General features: G+C 46.0%; 1 long non-coding RNA gene across 1 annotated transcript in view; it reads left to right on the top strand.

Annotated features, from left to right (window-relative positions):
- Nucleotides 1–21,262, top strand: part of LOC120401639 — a 54,102-nt gene that overhangs the window by 20,710 nt on the left and 12,130 nt on the right. Inside the window, exons 3-4 of the long non-coding RNA XR_005596609.1 lie at nucleotides 6,331–6,373; nucleotides 13,695–13,799. This is a non-coding gene — a long non-coding RNA (uncharacterized LOC120401639). The remainder of the gene's footprint in view (nucleotides 1–6,330; nucleotides 6,374–13,694; nucleotides 13,800–21,262) is intronic.

Below are 21,262 nucleotides of genomic sequence, written 5' to 3' on the forward strand. Positions count from 1 at the left end.
CCCACACTGGGGGCTACAATTTGCCTGTGAAGCTAGTTATATAGTGAGCCGTAATCTCATTAGGTTCTTATGAGGACGACACTGACATCAGAAAACTGTGTTCAAAGCTGTACAGTGAGAATTTCTGAGTCCTGCCATTAAGAGCCAGTTATCACTAAAAAGGAGACTGTCAAGATCTTATCCATAACTTTAAAAATAAGTGTTTTCACAGATGTTCATCATAATCCTGTGAATGTTTTAAAATGAAACTTGATTCCTTTCTGAGGGCCAGGGTTTGCCATCCCTAATCCAGGAGTAGTTCACTGACATCAGTGGCATTACACGTGGAGTAAGTTATTACTCAGTGTGAATGAAGGTGGCAGATTCCTGCCCTAAATATTTTTCCTGCATCATTTACATGCCTGGGATTGTTGTTATAAAATGGCTCAGCCATACTGGGTTGCTCTCATGGCTGGTTCCCCCCCGCCACACTTCATGAAAAGATAGCACTGGAGCATATGTTGTGGACTACATGTGGGTGCGGTGTATGTCAGGGACTGTGGGTAGCTCTTTGGGACAACCGAGATGCAGATGGTGGAGGTTTAGCAGTAAGTCTGAGAGAAAGTTAACCTCATTCTCAGCCTTCATCAGCTCATGTGCCTGAGCGGAGGTTTGCAAACTATCAAAGCCACCTGGCAATTCACAGCGGTTTTCTTTTTCCTGTCCCGTCTGTGTCATTGTGCAGCTTGTTTCTCTTAGCACCCAGCAAAAATACCTAGCACTTTTTTAGCAGTTCAAAGCACTTTACACACATTATGTAGTTAAATCTCACCGTACCTCTTCGAGGTAGGGAGGTGTTCATTGCCATTTTACAGATGGGGAAACAAATTATTTATACAGGGTCAGCCAGTGAGTCACTTGAAAAGGTGGGCGCAGAAGTCAGGAATTCCTGATCCCTGGTCCAGGGCTCTCACAACTGGATCACGCATTGGTGTGACTGGAAAAAACTAGGGCTGGGTGTAATTGTTGTGTTGTCTCTTCCAGAATTCCTTTGCATCAGAGTAGAGGCAGATCCTGAAGAATTCTTGCTCAGTTTTGTGAAAGACCACTGCATGCTGGGATCAGAGATTTGGAAGTGTTTAGTCATTTTTATAAGGACATTCAGTCCAGATGGAAGTGTTCAGTAAAGATGCTAGTTCTTTTACCTTAATACTGAGTCATAATATATCAATGGAAAGCTCCTAGCAACAGAGAATAGCAAGCATTCTTTTAGATTGCTGTTTTTAACTTTTTGAAGCAGTATTTGCTAGACCATATGAAGGCACCAGGAATTTAAGACCTGTGGCTTTCACTTTTCTTGATAGTCATGTTGATTTCATATAATTTGAAATGGATGTGAGATGAAAGGGAAGGGAAAACAAGTAAATGATAAAAATGACAGCTTTAGGGTAGCTTTAAAAATATATTTGTAAAATATTATGGACCTGTCTGGGAATTATTCTGAGAGATCAAAGATGATTAAATGAATGGAGTTTTTGTGGTTTTCTGAATCTTATTCTCTAGTTATTATGGAGCTTAGGCGCCAATTCATCCTTGACTGAACTCCATGCAAGTTGGTAGTTATGCCCGATGTGAATATGACCCATAATGCCTGCATGCATTCAACTACACAAGCACTGAATTCGTTTTACTATAGACCTTGTTGTTTGAGCTGGCTGCGGACTTATTAGCCACATGAATCATATAGTTTTGTTTCACCTCTCTGGGTTGACTATTCAGGGCTAATAAGAGTAAAAAGTAGCTTTTAAATATATTTTGATTATGAATGTGATCAAAATGAGCAGACCTGCTGAGCAAAAAGGTACCAATTTTACATTAAGAACAGGAGTGCTTGTGGCACCTTAGAGACTAACAAATTTATTTGAGCACAACTGCCCTGTAAACGGACCAGCATAGGGCCACCTTAACCCCTGGCTTAGGTAAGTGCGACATCTTGTGGTAGTTTTATTATCTGCACATTAAGACTTCTATATCTTTTTATTAAATTGTTTCTTTTTCTAGAGAGATTGCACATCTCACGTCTATTAATAAAAAAGCCACAAAGGCACGGATTAAGGACAGATGCAGTTAAATCAAACCCTTACAAATAAATTAAGTGCAATATGTGATAATTAGGCACAGCTGATTGTAGCTCTCAATATTCATAAAAAGAAAATATATCTGTCTAGTCTTTAGCTGCCTGTTTTAAGATGTTATGCTGGTGCCCATCACTGTAGTTAGTATCTGAGCATTTCCCAGGTTTCACAGATTGGCATAGTGAGGTCTCTAGTGGGCTTCATGGAGTCCTCAGCTTTTCTCCCTTCTCTGGTTATAGGAAGCTCTGCTTAGGGCAGTGGTGCTCAAACTTTTTCCATCGTGCCTCCCTTAGTACCAGTAATGGAATCTGTCTGCGCCCTATGTGACCTCCCATTACTTCACAGCCAAGGCTTTCTCAGCACCTGAGCTCGTGTGGAAGGGGAAGGAGCTGGGGCTAGAGACAGAGCTGGGCTGGGGGGTGGAGAGGGAATGAGAGCGTAGCTGGGCTGGGGGCGGAGCAGTGGCGTAGCTAGGAGTGGAAATTCAGGTGGGCCCCGACTTTCAGGTGAACGGGCAATGACAGACTGTGCTAGCTCAGCTTCTCCCCCGATGCCACGCTCCCTTCCTAGCCCTGGTGCCCCCAGACACAGGGCTTCACCAGCCGAGCTGGGCAGTGGGGCAGCTCAGAAAATGGCAGGGCAGAGCTGCTGGGGTGTAGCTTTCTGAAGGGCGGGTGCATAGCCCCGTCCTGGATTTCAGGTGCCTGAATGATGCTTCAGGCTGCTGTGGCAGGACTACACCCCTGCTCAGATTTGGGTGGGCCTGGATGCCAAGTGGGTGGGCCGAGGCCACGCCCCTGGGGCGAACAGGGTGGGGGGGCAGAGAGGGACTGAGGGCAGAGCCTGGCTGAGGTGGAGCATGGGGTGGAGTGGAGCTGTGGCTGAGGGTGGAGCTGGTCTAGGGGTGCAGAGGGAGTGAGGGCACAGCTGGCCTGGAGGCAGATCAAGACTGGGGACTGAATGGAGTTGGAGAAGGAACAAGCCTGGGGGTGGAGCTGCTCTGGTGGCAGAGCATGGCTGGAAGTGTGGCGCTCCTCTATGGGGGCCACCCCCAACTTTCCTCTGCACTCCCTAAGGGGGCACACCCCACAGTTTGGGAACCACTGCCTTAGAGAGAGGTTTCTTTTGGGGGTGTGGAGGTATGACCCAAGAACCTCTGGATGCCAATTGGCAGAGGGCACTGGGGTATATATATAGGTACAGGGATCCCCTAGGTTCACCAAAAGAATGCCATATAAGGTCTCAAATGAAAGCCTGTGTCACACTGGTCATCATAATCATTGCAAGATGTATGTATGGAGAATATGTGAGGGTGTCTGTGTGTGTATATATACTAAAAATTTCTAGGTCTGTAGTTAAAAAACAGTCACCCAAAGGTAGTATGTCTTGAGACAAACTCCTTCAGGCAAGGGGTGGGAGGTTCTTATCTCCAAGGCAAACCACTGTGTACTTTATAGAATCATAGAATATCAGGGTTGGAAGAGTCCTCAGGAGATCATCTAGTCCAATCCCCTGCTCAAAGCAGGACCAACACCAACTAAATCATCCCAGCCAGGGCTTTGTCAAGCCGGGCCTTAAAAACTTCCTAGGATGGAGATTCCACCACCTCCCTAGGTAACCCATTCCAGTGCTTCACCACCTTCCTAGTGAAATAGTGTTTCCTAATATCCAACCTAGACCTCCCCCACTGCAACTTGAGACCATTGCTCCTTGTTTTGTCATCTGCTACCACTGAGAACAGCCTAGATCCATCCTATTTGGAACCCCCCTTCAGGTAGTTGAAGAGTGAGGGGGGATTTGATAGCAGCCTTCTCTTCTGCAGACTAAACAAGCCCAGTTCCCTCAGCCTCTCCTCATAAGTCATGTGCCCCAGTCCCCTAATGATTTTCATTGCCCTCTGCTGGACTCTCTCCAATTTGTCCACCCCCTTTCTATAGTGGGGGGCCCAAAACTGGATGCAATACTCCAGAAGTGGCCTCACCAGTGCCAAATAGAGGGGAATAATCACTTCCCTTGATCTACTGGCAATGCTCCTACTAATGGAGTCCAATATGTTGTTAGCCTTCTTGGCAACAAGGGCACATTGTTGACTCATATCCAGCTTCTCATCCACTGTAATCCTCAGGTCCTTTTCTGCAGAACTACTGCTTAGCCAGTCAGTCCCCAGCCTGTACTGGTGCATGGGATTCTTTCTTCCTAAATGCAGGACTCTGCACTTGTCCTTGTTGAACCTCATCAGATTTCTTTTGGCACAATCCTCCAATTTGTCTGTCACTCTAGACCCTATCCCTACCCTCCAGCGTATCTACCTCTCCCCCCAGTTTACTGTGATCTGTGAACTTGCTGAGGGTGTGTAGCAGGGCGACGACTCACCAACATGGTGCCTCCTGCTGGTCGTCCTGGGAATTAGCTCTGGCCACTCAGGAGCACCCTCTGAAGGCCAGTGTTTCGCTTGCCACTGGCCCCAGTGTCCCTCCTGGACCCCGGTGCCCTTTCTCTCGGGGCTCTGCCTGCCCTGAAGTACTCCGCAGTCTTGCTGGGTCTCCCCTCCCTGGGGAACCCCTAACCCCCTATCCCCACCTCGCCTCAGTCTTGGGCTACTGCCAGTCACCACCTAGCCCCCACTCACTGGGGCAGACTGCAGTATAATTGCCATTCATCATTGGCAAGGAGGGTTTGGACCTGCTGCCTCTGCCTACCCTTGGGCTGCTCCCCTGCAACCCCAGTATCCTTCTTGGCCTTTAACGAGGCCTGCAGCCTGGGGGTTTTCCAGGCCGGAGCTCCCCAGCTCCTCTGGCCTTTCCCCAGCCCTGCTCCATTTTAGGTACCCTGCTCATCTCCCAGCAGCCAGGCACATTCCTCTCAACAGCTAGAGAGAGACTCTCTCTGCTCAAGCTTAGCAGCCCCTTTAAAGGGCCAGCTGCGGCCCGATTGGGGTGTGTCCCCAGCTGAGGGTGCTTCCCCAATCAGCCTTTCCCCAGCCACAGCCCTTTCCAGGGCTGCTTTCACCCTTCCATGGCTGGAGCGGGGTGATCACCCCACTACAGAGTGAAATCCATCCCATCATCCAGATCATTAATAAAGATGTTAAACAAAACCAGCCCCAGGACCGACCCCTGGGGTACTCCGTTTGATACCGGCTGCCAACTAGACATCGAGCTGTTGATCACTACCCATTGAGACTGATAATCTAGACAGCTTTCTATCTACCGTATAGTCCATTCGTCCAATCCATACTTTTTAAACTTTCTGGCAAGAATACTGTGGGAGACTGTATCAAAGGCTTTGCTAAAGTCAAGATAGATCATGTCCACTGCTTTCTCCATATCCACAGAGCCAGTTATCTCATCATGATAGAAGGCAATCAGGTTGGTCAGGCATGGCTTGCCCTTGGTGAATCCATGTTGACTGTTCCTGATTACCTTCCTCTCCTCCAAGTGCTTCAAAATGGTTTCCTTGAGGACCTGTCTTACTTTCTGTCTTACGGTGGGAGTCTATTAGCATTCTAAGTCAAATGCTAATGAAGAGCTGGCAAATACTTCAGAAGGAAATTAATAAGAGGAAGTACACAATGGAGGGGGGCAGAGGGGCCAGAACAAGGTGGGGGCAGAGGGTCATGGCCCCTCACTTTTAAAAGTAGGAGGGCACATTTTACTTGCCATAAGGGTGAGCAATGGAGGGAGGGAGAGGGCGGAGAGGAGCGAACAGAGGGCGGGGCCTCGGGGAAAAAGGCAGTGCAAAGGCAGGGGCTCGGGGAGAATAGGTAGTGTGAGGGTTGGGGTTCAGGGAGCAGGAGCGGCGGGAGGGCAGGGCCTCAGGGGGGCTAGGGCCATGGTTCGGGGTCCAATTTTAGGGAGCTTCTGCCGCTCCTGATGTGTGTGTGTGTGTGAAATGATCCTATATTGAACTGAACATCAAAGGTCTGGTTCTGGTATATTGGGGGTGAAGAAAGACACCCTGGCATTCCTTCAGTCTGTGAGGACAAGCTGATCTAATGAAAAGGGGTGTCAGCCAAACGGGTTGAAAACACTGGGGAGAGAACTTGGGATAGGCTGTCATGTAGGAGATAGGTGAATACCTTGTTAGTTAAGTTTAGTCTCTAGAAAGAGTGTTATGATGATGTTTTAGATGTAACCATTTGTTCCCATGTCACACACTGGTTTTTATTTGAATCTCTATTCTTTCTTAAATAAATTTCCTTTTGTTTTTACTATAGTTGAACTCAAGCACTAGACGTAATACAGGAGCAGTGGTGGAAGGTAAAACTGGTCAACTGTGGCACACTGTTCCTTTGGGAACAGAGGATCTGGGATATCTGTGGGTATCCAGTGGTCAGGGTGGGGTACCACCAGGGGACACTCTGAAGGGACACAAAGGTGGGGTGTATCTGTTGTCAGTCTGCAAAAGACTGGGTTGGCGTAGCCCTGAGGAGAGTGCTTGAGTGGCTGACTGGCTGGTTGTGTTAGGAGCCAACACCTCACACTGGAAGCAGGTGGTAACAAGGAGACTCTGCCAGGGGTGCCCTGGGAATTGTCACAGGGTGTTTGTTTTTGTAAACATCCCAGAAAAGCCTTCTTAAGGAGAAAGGTCTTGCAGCATGACCTGAAGGGGGTCTGGGTCAGTCTAATCTTCTCTGCAAGTTCATTCCACAGCCACATCCTCTCCATGAGAAATGTTTATCTGAAGCTCTTGTGTACTTCATCCTGGGTTTTCTGCTCTGTCCTGGCAGTTCATTGATGGATATGTGCTCACTAATGTACCTGGCCCTTGACCTGATCTATTGATGGCTTTGCAGATGAGGACCCAGGCCTTGAACTGCTAATGGAATTGGGCTGGGAGCCAGCGGAGGGACCAGGGCACAGGCTTAATATGCACACAGATGTCACACAACAAGGAGACAGGCAGCTTGTGTTTTTCAGAAGCTGGAACCTTGGCATTGTTTGCACATTTGGCTAGTGATGCAGTCAATGACACAAATCTGGTCTGGAGGTGACAAATTCAGGCCCTCTTTGTCTGAGAGGAAGGGGCAGTGTCTCCTAGTGGTGAAGGAATATGTATACGGTTCAATTACTGGAGCTACCTGATCATCTAAGCTCTGTGATGAGTCAAATGAGCTTTGACAAATTCATTAAATGGAGGGGGGAAATAGGGCCTTGGCAAGCTCTTCAAACCATTCTCCCTGCCGAATAGCATCACTTCACTCGTGCCTGAGTTGAGTTTGAGCCAGCTGCTCTTCATCCAGAAGCTGAAGTGTTATCTTGGAGACATTGTGATATCTTAGTAGTAGGTTTGGTTGCATCTGTGGAAAATGGCTTACAGCTGACTGCCATCAGCCTAGCGTTGTATCTCACTACATTTCCATGTGGTCTCATATAGATATTGAAAAGGAGGGAAGAGAGAGTATGAATCCCTGTGGGGCTCCACAGGTGAAAGCCCTCAGGAAAGTGGCTCAGTTACCCACCCTCACTCTGGGTTCACTTGTGGGAAGTGATGTTTCTGAGTAGGCACATCAGCACACTAGGACTCAGCACACCTGGGTTCTATTCCTAGTACTAGCACTGGCCTGCTGGCTGACTGCAGGTAAGTCGCGTCACCTCTCAGTGCCTAAGGTTCCCTACCTGTAAATGGAGATAGTACTATTTATACTCCTTTATAAAGCATGCTGTGATCTAGGGATAAAAGATGTTACATAAGAACAAGGTATTATTATTACTACTATTGCACCAGAACAGTTCCACTACCGCAAAAATACCCATTTCAACAAGTGCTTCCTGCTGTTCAAGAATCGCAGTAAACTAATGCGGAAGAACGACTGCTTTCATGTTTATTTCATTGTATATTCTTTTCTGGGCAGCTGTCAGCCATGGCAGGCTTTTATAAGGCAGCACAGGTTTTATGTTTTATTTGTTTTTCTGGTAATTTCCAAACATTTTGACTTTGCAAAGATAACAAGCTTTATAAATGTTCAGAAGACTTAGATTTCGGTATGGAGATACAATCAGATTTCTGCAGGCTGCGAAGTAATCATGCCCATAAATATTTTAAAAGTTACGGCCATTTTGGAAGCAGCTACTGTGCATACTCTAGAATTTTGGACTGGATTCCAGTTCCATTTGAAATAAAACTGCTTTCTGTAAAACATTAGCAGCCAGTTTTCATCATCCTTATATTGGAATACAAACAATGCGTAGTAGGAAATGCTCTATATAAAAAAAAGGGCTGATTTTTTTCAGAGGCACTGAGCACTATACAACTCTTTCTGAAGACAATGGGAGCTGTGGAGACTCAGCACCTCTGAAATTCAGGCCTGTAAAAGGGTCAACTGCCACTTGAGTGCCCCCTCATAGCCCGCGTGCCTTCGCTTTGTCCTGCCCGTTTTCCTCTTTACTGGGGTTGCCTCAACAAATGCCACAGTCTCTCTTTCAGTCACAGCCCTTTTTAGGGTCTAGGTTTTTATTAAATTAACAAAGTTCTCAAACACACACACACACAAGCTATCTTCTCCTCCGGCTGAAGCAGGGCACAGCCCCTCCTCCCTGAGGAACTGTCCCTTCCTCAGGGACCACTGCAGAAAACCCTCTCTCCCTGCAGCTTCACTCTGCAGTTCCCTCCCAAATGAGAAGATTAGAAATATAGAGTGAGATATGGCAAGACTGCCAGTGCCAAGCAATGGCTTCAAATGGCCAGCTACTGCTCCATTTGAAGGAAGATGCTACCTGAGAGTGGGATTGTTTAACTTAAAAGGAGATGAAAAAGATGGGACGTAATGAAAGTATATGGAATAATGACTGGTCTAGAGAAGGTAGCGCGGGAGCTTCTATTCATCCTGTCTCACAAGAACAAGGGGTTATTCAATGAAAGGAGGCAAATTTAAAACTGATAAGAGCTAGAAGGATAATAGTTGCTAAAAGGAATGACTTTCATATGACATGTAGCGAGTCTGTGGAACTCATTGCCACATGATGGTGTTGCGACCAAGAATTTAGGAAGATTCAAAGAGGGATTGCATATTATATGCTGGTGGCCCTAATCACCAGTTTGGGAATAGCCAGCCAGCCATGCCCAGGTGAGTTTTTTCTGTTCCGTTCTTCAGGGATCTGTTTATTATCTTTACAAACAAGAAAACAAGTGCGCAAAAAGTAACAAACAGTCTGGTTAGTGGTTCAAAGTGAGGTCCTCTAACCTTCAGTAGCTACTGGGTAGGACTCACTCTGACTCTGCCGGGGGAGCTCCACAGGGTCTGCCAGCCTGGAGCCTCCTGCTCTGGTTACCAGCCTCTTCTTGTCTGGTTTTCCCCCTTTTATATTGTCCAGCTGAGAGTGTGGGCCAATCATGCAATGTTGATCAGCTGTGTCAGCTGATTCCCAGCACCTGCCTGCTGGGCTTCTCTCTGGGACGTGGTCAGCTGCTCCTGGTTCCCTGTCCCATGGGCTATTAAAGAGCCAGATTGCCATGTTACATATACATATCTGCATAACAAGACTATTCAGATTTATAATAGTTAATGCTAAAAGAGTTTTGGAAGGGACATGAAACCTCATGCTTCAAGGCAACCTCTAACGATTAGTGGTTAGGATGGAGAGCAGAGTTTTGTACCTTTCCCAGAAGCATTTGGTTCTGGGTACTGTCTAAGATGGGATACTGGACTAGATGGACCATGGGTCTGATCCAGTATGTGTTCCCATATGCTAGTTGGTGGTTCATTGCTTTATGTAAAATGAGCTGGTAGTATCAGTCAGTTAACTCGTACCCCACACCACAGAACTCATTACAGATGGCACCGATGAATAACCTTTTAGGCAATTTCCACACAGTGCCCAAAGACTTTCTGGGCTTGGGAATGGATCTGTGTTCTCCTAGCAGTAGCCCCTTGACAGCAGCTTTCAAGCCTGTTCTCTGGCAGTGTTGGGAAGCTTGTGAGGAGATAATAGTTGGATGAAAAGACAAGTAATTGGATGTGGATGATTTTGCTTGCCTGGTTGAAATTTTGTCCAGGTGTGTAGTGACTGAACATAGTTGCCTTCTGATGGCTGTCCAGTGACCTCTGAAATGAGGTGGTGCTGGCAGAGCATGCGATACTGGAGAGAAGTCTGCTGGATAAACATCGGCTCACAGGCTGGCAGTTTGACACACAGAGGTCATGGAGTGGAGAGACTTTCAAAATCTGCCGCAGGGTTGCCAGTAGGGGGGGGCCAGATCCTCAGCTGGTATAAATTGGCATAGCTCCATTGAAGCTGATTTATAGCAGCTGTGGATCTGGCTCATGGTGCTTAGTAATTTGCATCTGACTTACAATATATGTCTAATTATGAAGTTTTTGAAAGTCATCGTTCATGTCCCTTAGCTAGTCTAGCATAGACCTGAATCTTTCTTCTGTGAGCATTTATAGCCTCATGCTATGTTCCTTTTTCTCTTAGCTTCCAGTCTTCTGTGCTCCAGATCTAAGAGATCTGAACGATTCATGCCAGGAAGAACAAGAATGACGAGAGGCCTCTTTTCCCTATTCTTTGATCTCTGATAAGTCTTAGACAGTAAATTATATCTGCTAGCAATTCTTGAATTTATCGTAAGCCTTAAGGAGACCACATTGAGTCTCTAATAAAAACTGAAGGAGAAAAGCATGCTCCAATTAGAAAAACTTTCACTGTCTCTGTTCAAGCAGGGAATGTCTGACCTTAAATTTGTTTATATCTTTGTGAAAAATTTCAGTGTGTTTTCAGATCTCAGAGACCCCAAAGCAAAACAAAAAGATGCTGCTGGGAATATAAGGAGAAAGCATGTTTTCTTTGTTTCAGCTTATATAGATAGTGTCAACAAAAATGTTCAAAGAAAATACAATACAATAAAGGGAATTTTGTTAATTTCCTGTTGTTCTTACTCTAATTCAGATGTTGTTAGCTTTGCCAGTCATTTGGAAAAAGGTATTTTAAATAGCTATAGGCCTACATGGATGGGAATAGAGACCAGAGGAGATTAGACTGAGCCCAAGTTTGAATGTAACTCAGTATAGACAGAAATGAAAAAGAGAAACCAAAAAAATCCCATAAAACCCTGGGAGAGGGCTCCACTTGGAATATTTGGTGCTTTTAAAATAAAAAGGTTTGATGCTTAGATCTGAACTACTGAAAATAAACAAATATTTTAGGTTCTTTTGCTGGCCATCTGCACCTGGGTTTCCAAATGGTACATTTATGGGAGAGAAAAACAGGCTCTGTCACTAACCCTGTGGAGACTGCATTAGTTATCTGTTTGTATAGAGACATGCACATTGCTGGAAAAAGGCGTCATCGGAAAGGTGAGCTTTAAGGCTATTTTTTTTAAAGCCTCTAAATGACTTAGGAGCCTCCATCCCATTGACTTTCAGTGGGTATGTCTACACTGCAATTACACACCTGTGGCAGCTGACTCGGGCTCATACTAAGGAGCTGTTTAATTGTGGTGCTCAGGCTTGGGCTGCAGTCCGAATTCTGGGTCCCTCCCAGCTCACAGCGTCCCAGAGCCCAGTCTACATTGCAATTAAACTGCTCCTTAGCCTAAGCCCCACAAGACTGAGTCAGCTGCCATGGGCTGGCCACGGGTGTCTAATTGCAATGTAGACATACCCTATGAGACTTAGGCTTGCAGGTGGCTTAGGGCCAGATTTTTAAAGGTATTTAATCACCTAAAAATGATCAAAAGCTTAGGCACTTTAGAAATCCCACTAGGTTCTTATCTGCATCATTAGATGCCTAATGATCTTTAAAAATCTGGCCCTTAGTCATTTTTGAAAATGGGACTTGGGCTCCTAAGTCACTCAGGGTACGTTATTCAAAAGTGCTTTATATTTTTGTCTGGATACAGTTACATTTAGGCTTTGAGACAGCTTGATCTCTGCTGATCTTAGTTCATCTCCCTGTTTATAAGCTGGCATGCGTGTGCGCGTTCTCTCTGTCTCTGTCTCTCTCTCCCCCCCCCCCAAGGGGTTAAAAGTAGAGCATTTGTTTTCCTCCTAGAAATGTCATACTGAAACCCTAGTGTGGAGGGCCAGCAAAAGAGCCCCTGCATGGTTTAATGGCCACGCTGGGTCTGGGAGTGTGGCTGGTGGCAGAGCAGCTGTGCAGGGACTCCTCTGCCCCTCTTTGAGCTCTGCGGCAGCGGAGGAAGTCGCGTGCTGGCCTGGCTTAGGCTGGAGTGAAGAGTAGTGATACCAGTGGGCTAGGAGAAGGGCTGCAGGATCCATGTTTATGAAGCTCTAATGTCCCCACCATGCTGGTAAAATGGGACTGCACTTGATATTCCAGCACACAGGCTGCACTAGTGGCCAGGAGAGAAATTGTCTTGCAGCCATGCATCCTGCCCCTGGCTTTGAGGAGGATGGCTTTCAGCTCTTTAATGTCCTGCAACTTCATAATGGCCAGTTAGTTCCTAAAACTACTATACAACATAAAGGTTACTGCTAACAGGAAGTATGTACTTTTTAGGTTACAGTCTTTAGACAGCAAAATGATCACGCGCACAAGCAGGCTTCCTATCCCAACTCACCGAAAGTCCATGGTGCACATTGTGGAAGGACAGAAAGGCCCAGACGCAATGTATTGTAACAAACCCTGGCAACTGAAGGACAACTGGGAAGTCTCACACTACAAACCCTGATTGTTCAGAACTTCTTAGTGACAGAGGGGATAGACTTCAAGTCCTCCTGTCATTAGATGTCATGTTGAAAAATTTTAACTCCACCCAGTAGAGGGCAGTGGAGTACATAGACACTAGCCAAGGTCACCACTGAAGTCTATACAATGATGGTTATTTAAAAGTAATCATTCCCCCACAATTACGACATTGTAGCTGCTGAAAGAACTGTGGCATCTCAGATCCCACAAAGTAGACAGTCTGGGTAAGTGCTAACCATTACTGATGGTGGGAGTTTATAATTGAAACCCCAACACAAAACCTCAATTACAACTGCACAAATGTATTTGAACCAACCAGCCACTTCCATCTGAGGCCAATTCCTTTCCTCCTCCATGCTAAAGGCAGAACATTTAGCACCTGTGTAAGATGAGGATAATGAAGTTACTCTAACAAGCCACTTGTACCATCTCATTTCTTTATACACTATTGATGTCCTTTTTTTGGGTTGAACCCTGTAGTCACTTTGCCCTGAGTTTTAAGAGAAGTCAAAATATATGGACATTTCTTGGGGTGCTGCATCACTTTAAATAAATTTAGAAATCTCTCACTTTCCAGCAGAATCTCAAGGGGAACATTCACTCACTTTGCGTTTACAGTCAGTGGAACACAAAAGGTCAGGTGTGTCTTGGCATTTGGGTATCAGCCAACTTAAAAATCTTTGCTGGTTGAACTTTCCAAACTTATTAAGATTGATACAAAATGATTGAAATTGATGAGGTCTTTTCTGATCCTATTGTCAATTTCACGAACATGTTCTATTAGGGTGACTATTCTTCTAAGCATATTTTACTCTTCCCTGGTGATATCCTGCCATCTACCTGTAGCATTTCCCATAGAAAGATATATGTGATGGATATCAGGCAATTATAGGTGATGCACATTAATTTTTTGTTTGAACCTTTTTTGCAGGTTCAGCAAAGTAAAGAAACAGCATTGAAATCTCCTGACCTTCCTCAGCAGTTATGGAAGCAAAGCAATTGCCATTATTCAGCCTAACCACACACATCAGGATTGGTAGGTCAGAAATTCTAGATGTCACAAGTTAACCCCATTCTTCTTTCATGATTGCATATTGATTCTCTGATTCAGCAAAGCATTTAATCACATACCTAACTTTAAGCAAGTGCTTAAGTCCCATTAAGGTCAACAGGATTTAGGCCCATTTTAAGCACTTTGCTGAACTGGAGCCTTTCGCTCTAGAAAACACATCCAGTTTGTTTGAAGTCAATTTATGTTAAAGATCACTCTTAAATTAGGTTTTCATTCAAGTGATAAATTCAAATTAATCTGAAACATTTTCCAAAGAAACTTGAAAAAAAATTGAGGAAGTAAACAGAGTAAGAATATCAAATGCATCCTTTGCCTTTTAGCAGGACATTCCATTTCTGAATGGGTGTATTATGATCCCCCAAATAGTTCTTAATTTCACTTATACAAGCAACATCCAGTATTTCAACCTGCAGGCTGTTTCATACGCCAACCAACCTTGGGAAGAAAAAGCCATTCCTTGAATCCAGCTTGAAAATTGACTTTCTGACTTGCAGCTAATCTCCCCATTATTACCTGCCCATTATTGGGCCAGTTCCTGAGGTCCTTGCTCAAATTTACCATAGCCCTTACTCCAGCAAGTTCCCATTGAAATCATTTGAGCAATCAGTGGAACCTGGCCAGAGGAGGGAAAGAGTTAAACTTGAGGGAGGATCTCAGGATATGGCCTAGCAATTAATAATGGATTGCTGGTCTCTTTACCTCTTGAGCCCAGCGGTCATTTGAGAAATCAGCTGCAATTTCCTGAAGTCAGGAATGAGTTAAAAGAATGTGATGCATGATTGTTGTTAGTTATTTAACATTTGTATATAGCCCCTTTAGGTGTGTATGATGCTTTATGGAAAGAATAAATGCATGGGGCCAAACTCTCCTCTAAGCATCCTGCAAGTTGTTGAACACTTGCATTACATCAGTGTAAGTTTGGTGTAAGTGGAATTACTTTGGATTTAGGCAGGTGTACAGAACAGCAGAATCTGGCCCTGTGGTTCCTCGTATATATTTTGATTTGCATTGCTGGTCAACAGATTAATATTCTTATCGCAGCATGTCTTTGAAACGCCATTGTCATTGCACTTCTGATGTACCCCTGTCCCAATTAATAAAATTTGTTATGAAATTTAGCAAAACATGCTAAATTTTAGCCAACTGTCAGACAACTGTGAAGTACTTCTACTCCATTTTAACATGCGTCTAAGTTGCCCAAGGTAAGTCCCTTGGATCAGAGCAGTGTGGTCCCTTTGATTTAAATTCCACCTTAAAAAGCTAGTCCAATATTGATCTACTTTCTCTAACTTTCTAATAATAAAAAAGTATGGCTCTTGATTGAGAACATCCATAGTGGTCTCAAAATTCATCACGTATGGCAGGTCAGATTTCATCCAAAAGGAAATATTAATTCATAGCCTGCATTTGGTAATGTATCTCTTATGAATGAAATTCAAAGTCTGAAAAGTATCATCTAATCTAAATATATATGTAAATGTGTGTAGCAAAAACTCATTATCTCAGGCTGAATTGATAATTAAAGGAATCACTTTGAGGATGGCAAGAATGACTACAAGGATTTTTCTGCAGTAAGTTTGATGGGAAACTCAAAATTATTCCAAAATGTACAAGGAACAGTGGAGGTCACAATTGAATAAAGAGAAGTTTTGTTATTTAGCTCACTCATATGAGCAATATCCCTTGGTACATGCAGTGCATTAAGAAGACACAAATGTATTTTAATTGTGTGTCTCCAAAATGTTCGCTTTTACAATGGTGTAAATAAATCAATAAAATTACAATTGAAATGGAGTTACTTTGGATTTACTCCAGTGTAACTGAGAAAAGAATTTGGCTCCATTTTTGTATATAGTTATTCATTTATCCTGCAGTGTTTGCATACTTATGCATTTTTCAATGTCCATATAGCTCAGTCTCATAGGCTCTAAGACCAGAAGGGACCATCATGATCATCTTGCAGACCACAGAACTTCACCCACCCACTCTGGTAGTAGTAGGTCTATTACCTCTGGCTGAGTTACTGAAGTCCTCAGATCTTGATTTAAAGATTTCAGGTGACAGAATGTACCATTTATTCTGGTTAAACCAATAGGTGACCCATGCCCCATGCTGCAGAGGAAGGCCAACAACCCCTAAGGTCTATGTCAATCTGACCTGGAGGAAAATTCCTTCCTAACTCCAAATATGTTGATCATTTAGACCCTGAGCATCTGGATGAGACCCACCAGCCAGACACCTGGGAAAAATTCTCTGTAGTAACTCAGAGCCCTCTCCATCTAGTGTCTCATTTCTGGCCATTGGAGGATTTGTTAACAACAGTCATGGATGGGCTATATGCTGTTGTAGGCAATCATACCATCTGCTCCATAAATTTATCAAGCTCACTCTTGAAACAAGTTAGGTTTTTTGCCCCCACCGATCCCCTTGGAAAGCTGTTCCAGAACCATCACTAATCTGATGATTAGAAACCTTTGTCTAATTCCAAGCCTAAACTTATTGATGGCCAGTTTATAGCCATTTGTTCTTGTGCCAGCATTGGCCCTTATCTTAAATAACTCCTCTCCCTCTGATGTATTTAGAGAGAGCAATCATATCTCCCCTCAGCCTTCACTTGATGAGGCTAAACAAGCAAAGCTCCTTAAGTCTTTTCTCATAAGGTAACGAGGAGTCTGGTGGCACCTTAAAGACTTATTTGGGCATAAGCTTTCGTGGGTAAAAAGCTCACTTCTCATAAGGTAGGTTTTCCATTCTTCTCATCATCCTTGTAGCCCTTATCTGCACCTTTTCCAGTTTGAATTCATCTTTCTTAAACATGGGAGGCCAGAAATGCACACAGTATTGCAGATGAGGTCTCACCAGTACCTTGTACAGTGATGATAACGCTTCCTTATCTCTACTGGAAATACCTCACATAATGCATCTTAGTACAACTCACCGCTGCGGCACCTCCTGCTGGTCATCTCAGGGAATTAGCATTTCCAGTCTCCAGAGCACCTTCTGCAGGCTGGCGTTCCGCTACCACTAGCCCCTGTGTCCCTCGTCTTTGGGGTGCTGCCCCCTGGCAATACCCCTACAGTTTCAGGGTCTCCCCACCCATCAGGGCTGCCCAGGGGGGGCAAGTGGGGCAATTTGCCCTGGGCCCCACAGGGGCCACCACAAGAGTTTTGGGCAAGTCTTCGGCGGCAGGTCCTTCAGTGCCGCCAAACACACCCAGAGCAAGTGAAGTACCTGCTGCCAAAGACCTGGAGCTTCTTCTGCTCCGGGTCTTCAGCAGCAATTTGGTGGCGAGGGCTCCTTTTGCTCCAGGTCTTTGGCAGCAGTTCAGCGGTGGGTCCTTCCCTCGCTCCGGGACCCACCACCTAAGTGCCCTGAAGACCCAGAGCAGAAGGACCCCGCTGCCAAAAACCACAGGCCCCCTGAATCCTCTGGGCAGCCCTGCCACCTAGGGGAACCCCCAACCCTCTATCCCCACCTTGCCTTAGCCATGGGCTACAGCCAGTCACCATTTAGCCCCTGCTCCCTGGGGTAGACTGCAGTATAAGCCACTCATCATAGCCAAGGGGGGTTTGGACCTGCTGCCTCTGCCTACCTGTGGGCTGCCCCCTGCAGCCCCAGTACCTAATTGGTCTTCCACTAGGCCACAGCCTGGGGGGTTTCCAGGCCAGAGCTCTCCAGCTCCCTTAGCCTTCCCCCAGCCCTGCTCCACTCCAGGTACCTTCTCTGAGCTTCCTGCACCAGGTCCCTCCCTCTCAAAGCTAGAGAGAGTCTGTCCCTGGCTTCTGGCCCCAGCCCTCTTATAAGGGCCAGCTGGGACCCCATTAAGCCAGCCACAACTGTGGCTGCTTTCCAATCAGCTTAGCCTTTCCCCTGCCACAGCCCACTCCCAAGGCTGTTTTAAGCTCTTTTAAGAACATAACATAAGAACATAAGAAAGGCCGTACCGGGTCAGACCAAAGATCCATCTAGCCCAGTATCTGTCTACTGACAGTGGCCAATGCCAGGTACCCCTGAGGGAGTGAACCTAACAGGCAATGATCAAGTGATCTCTCTCCTGCCATCCATCTCCATCCTCTGACGAACAGAGGCTAGGGACACCATTCTTACCCATCCTGGCTAATAGCCATTTATGGACTTAGCCACCATGAATTTATCCAGTCCCCTTTTAAACATTGTTATAGTCCTAGGAGGCAGGAGCAGGTGACCACCCCGATACAGGACTGCATTAGCCTTTTTCATGGCCGCATCACATTGGTAGCTCATAGTCATCCTGAGATCGACAAATACACCCAAGTCTTTTTCCTCCTCTGTCGTTTCCGACTGGTAAGTCCCCATCTTATAGAAAAAGCTCTTGTTGTTAGTCCCTAAGTGCATGACTTTGCACTATTAAATTTCATCCCATTTCTATTTTTTCAGTTTTTAAGATTGTCCAAATCTTCTTGTATGATATTCTGGTCCTCCTCGGTATTGGCAATACCTCCCAACTTCGTGTCATGCACAAATTTTATTAGCACACTCCCACTTTTTGTGTCAAGGTCATTAATGAAAAAGTTAAATAAGACTGATCCCACGACTGATCCCTGAGGAACTCCACTAGTAACCTCCCTCCAGCCTGATAGTTCACCTTTCAGTATGACCCATTGTAGTCTCTCCTTCATCCAGTTTCTTACCTACCTTTTTGATTCTCGTATTAATCCCCATCTTCTCCAATTTAACTAATAATTTCCCATGTGGAACTGTATCAAATGTTTTACTGAAGTCTATTTCCTTTGTCTAGAAAATTGGTTATCTTCTCAAAGACAGGTCTGGCACAAATCTACCTTTTGTAAAACAATGTTGTATTTTATACAAATTACCATTTACCTCTATGTCTTTAATTATACTTCTTTTGGTGGAAGACACGCCCCTGAGCTACACAGAGCTCACCCCCAAACCCAGGGAAGGAAGCAGAGTGTCTGGTACTTTGTCCCCTTCCCCAGAACTGAAGAGCCCCATTCAGCCCAAAAGCCTCACCCATCTCATAATAATTGAAGATATACCTGTCTCCCAGAACTAGAAGGGACCTTGAAAGGTCACTGAGTCCAGTCCCCTGCCTTCACTAGGCAGGACCAAGTACTGATTTTTGCTCTAAATCCCTAAGTGGCCCCCTCAAGGATTGAACTCACAAGCCTGGGTTTAGTAGGGGAATGCTCAAACCACTGAGCTGTCCCTCTAATAGCCTGGGATATAATAGCTGGCTATAACAACACTGCAAACATTTAATTACTCTCTCTCTCAAAATTTGTTTTAAGACCTTGCATACAATTGGTCAAACGAATGAGCCTGTAATTTCCGGGATCACTTTTCCCCCTTTCTTAAATATAGGTGCTATATTTCCAATTCTCCAATCATTGGGCATGACCCTGCAGTTTACAGATTCATTAAAACTCCTTGCTATTGGGCTTGTAGTTTCTGCCAACTCCTTTAATATTCTTGGATGGAGATTATCTGGGCCCTCAGATTTGGTCCCATTATGATGCTGGAGCTGAGTGGTCAGTTGTTGGGAGACCCTGACACACAGCAGTGGGATCCTTCCAGTATGTTTGCATTCAGGATGTGCTGACATGGACACAGTCCGACCAGGCAGCCCCTGAGCATCTGGCCCGTACCCTAGAGCCGAGCAGCAGGGCTGAGCACAGCATACTGAATCTGTGCGTGGGCAGGAGAAGAGTGCAGTGGTGCGTACAGCAGGGCACTGGGAGCCCAGACTCCTGGGTTCTGTTCCCAGCTCTGTGGGACCCTGCTTGTCACTTCCACGCCATGACCCAGTTTTCCTTTCTGGGACAGACTTGCTACAGCTCCCAAGGGGCATGGGGATTTCATTTGCAAGTCAAGGGCTTGGAGGTCCTTGAAGGAAAGGGGCTCGGGAAAAGCCAAGTGTTGTTCAGGCCACTGTGGGGTCTGGGCAGGGCCCCACCAGCTTCCCAGGCTGCTCTCCTCCAAAGGGAGAAGGGGCAGCCAGCATTTGAGGTGCACAGCAGTGCAGTCAGGGATGACACCAGTCAGTTCCTAGGACATCTCACATACTGCTGCCCTCGCCCAGACTCTCCCTCTTCTCAGCAGTCTTCCTCTCACCTTAGGTGCCTGGCTGAAGAACTGGGAGGTCCTTAAGGGCAGCTCCGCATCCCCCGCTGACATGCCAGCACCCAGCTGGGGACAGGAGTCCTTGCCAGGGACTAGAACCAGGGTAAATCAGCAGGACAGGGTACCAGCTTCAGGAGTGAGGGTTTAGAGGCCTGGCCCTGAGAAGAGACTCCCAGCTGGGAATGATGGAGGCAGAAGGTCCTGGAGGCTCTGTGGTCTCCTTGGCAGCAGCATGTCCTCTCTCATGATATCTAGTCTAATGATGAATTAAGCTTGTGGTAGTTACATGTTCAAAAGCAAACCCTGGCAGCGCTGTTTGGTGATTAGAGCTGGAATTGGGAGACTATGCGCTTGATAATTGAAAAATCACTTAGGGACTGATTCTTAGACATGCTGAGCACCTCCACCTTCAGTTAAAGTCAATGGGAACTGCAAGTGGTCAGCACTTCCGACAACCATGCTCCAAACATCTTTGTGTAAAATTCACACCTGGGCAGAGGTGCCAACTCAAGGCCTGTGTGCTACTTAAGCCCTGTTTGGCACACTGAAGCAGTGCATGGACCCTGTGCTGACAATGCACAGGGGTGAATTTCATCTTCTGTGCCTCAGTTTCCTCATATGTAGGATGGGGATGCTAATACCTGTCACTTCCTAGAAGTGATAGGCTATTCAGCTAATGTTTGTGAAGCTTGTTGAACTCACTGGGTGGAAGAAGTTATGTAGGGGTGTGGTGGGGCAACTGCCCCACACCCATGTGAGAGGGGGCTAGAGTAAGCCAGAGTGGCTGCACAGGCTGGCAGCCAATTAGAAAAGGGCTTACTGAGAGCCAATCAGGGCCGACATTAGAGACAGCCAATCAAGGCTCAGCTTGGCCCTATATAAGGGCTGCCCAGAAGGGCAGTAGGTAGTTTCTCCCAGACCTTCAGAGGGGAAGGGCTGTATCCAGAGTGAGGAGACCAGCACTGGGGAAGCAGAAGGGAACCCCAGCCCACTACCTGCCAGGCTGTAGGCCTTGAGGGAAGGCCCTAGCTGATGCAAAGAGGCCAAAGGGGAAGCTGCCCAGGGAGAGAGGCGCACAAGGGGAGAGAAGGAGGGCAGGGAGGCTGCCACTAAAAGGTCTCTGGGTTGGGACCCAGAGTAGTGGGCGTGCCTGGGTCCCCCCCTGCCCCCTTGTACTGCACCTGGCCATGCAGTAGGGTGGCTGAAACAAACTGCAACTGGCCCTTGAGAGAAGGGGCTAGACTTTGGAGGTTGTGGTTGGCCTCTGAGGCCAGTGCAAGGACTGTTGCTAACTCCCCCCCGGA

Source organism: Mauremys reevesii, linkage group 3 (genome assembly GCF_016161935.1).
Source record: "Mauremys reevesii isolate NIE-2019 linkage group 3, ASM1616193v1, whole genome shotgun sequence".
In the NCBI taxonomy this organism is placed as follows: Eukaryota; Metazoa; Chordata; order Testudines; family Geoemydidae; genus Mauremys; species Mauremys reevesii.